Below are 1857 nucleotides of genomic sequence, written 5' to 3'. Positions count from 1 at the left end.
TGCTTATCTTTTTTCATCAATCCTCACCAAAGAATTCACAACAACAGGAACCTTGTGCTGTGTTACAGCCGTTCTCATCCAGGGGTTCCATGAGAAAATTAAGCCTAATGCCCCAAGGTATCTATGTATGTAATGAACTACCTTCTCTCTTATATACCTAGAATTCTTCTTGGGAAAATGGAGGAAATAGTCAAGACAAATCACCTTCTGTGCTGTGGTTCAGGTAAAGAACCCTGACTAAGAAAGGCAATGTGGTAGAGTAGTCCTCAAAAATTTTTGAATGAATAAATGAACATCACTGACCAACATGGGGATCAGGAATCACAGGTTAATTCGACCATTCGGATTTCAGCATGGATCCTAGACCTATTGAACCAGAACTGACATAGAGAGTAAGGAACATGTGTACTCTGAAAAACTTTTTTAGGGGATTTTAATAAGAGCAATCACTCTTCCGCACTCCTTCCAATTTTTCCTCCCTCTCTATCCTTGTCTGGATGACCTTTAGGGTTCGTTCCATCTGCAACAATCTGTGAGGTGTCTAAATGAATGACTGAAAGCATAATGTAAGAGACTGTTGTATAGGACTTTTGCCAGAGTAGTAGCAGTAATGGCCATGAGTTAAAGGGGCATTAACGGAAATTTCAGGAACACTTCATTCATCTGTGGGTGGGCAGATGTCTGGGATGTTAGGCACACATGAGATAATACCTAAATAAAAGGGAAGTTAGAGGGAGCTAATAATAAAACAGTATGATTCTAGAGAATTTCTATAGAGATCAGAAGTTAGGGTGAGGAGGTGAAGTAGAGGACAAGTTCTATGTTGTGTGGCATAGGACACATGTGTTGTATGTAAGCTTGGTTTGGATCATTGGGATGAAGTGTGATAACAGTGACTGTCCTATGATTTTAGAGTTTGAATGTATTAGGAAGGGAATTCTAGTGTAATCTTACAGGCCAAACAAAGGACAAAGGAAGGGAAGGAACTAACCACTTTCCTCTATGTGTTCAAACACAAAATCTTTAACAAATACTGCGCTAGATTCTAGGAATATAATTGTGAACAAGACCATCTTGGTCACTGTACATACAGGGCTTGCGTAGAGCCTAATGAGGAAGACAAATAATATGCAATTACAACAAAGGACATAAGCATTGTGCCAGGGGATCTAGAGGTTGCTATGGGGCATGTGGCTGCCTGACCCATGTTCATGCTTGCATACGTGCGTGTATGTTGGCAGGAAGACTTTTCCAGAGCCTGAAGGATGTGTGAAAGTTATCCAGGTTGGGGGGAGGGTAGACAGGATGGGTTTGGAGAAAAGAGAGGCTACAGCAGAAGGTGGTGAGAGGTAGCATGGGCCAACAAAGAAACTGAAAGTAGTTCAGTCTTGTGTGTGTATGTTTCAGAGGATGAGACCCTGTTGGAGAGAACTGATGAAATGAGTTGAAGAGTAAGAAGAGACTAAATAACATATGACTTCGGAAAGATCTGTTGAGGATTATGGCCTGTGATGGTTAAGGTTGTGTGTAAACTTGGCTGGGCCATGATCCTCAGTGGTTTGGCAGTTATGATGTAGTTTGGCTTTTTAATGATGTAATCATCTCCATGAGATCTCACAATTGTGAGGATGGTGCAGGACCAGGCAGTGTTTTGTTCTGTTGTACATAGGGTCACTATAAGTCGGAACCAACTCGATGGCACCTAATAGCAACAGCAAGATCTGATATAAGGTGATCACCTCCATGATGAGATCTATTGTGAGCAGCCAATCAGCTGAAAGGGGGTTTCTTCGAGGGTGTGGTCTGCATCCAATATAGGTGGACTTTCTGGCAAGGCTCACTGGCTTTTGCTTGCTC

Source organism: Trichechus manatus, unplaced genomic scaffold (assembly GCF_000243295.1).
Source record: "Trichechus manatus latirostris isolate Lorelei unplaced genomic scaffold, TriManLat1.0 scaffold00142, whole genome shotgun sequence".
Lineage (NCBI taxonomy): Eukaryota > Metazoa > Chordata > Mammalia > Sirenia > Trichechidae > Trichechus > Trichechus manatus.
This window is presented reverse-complemented; position numbering follows the sequence as displayed.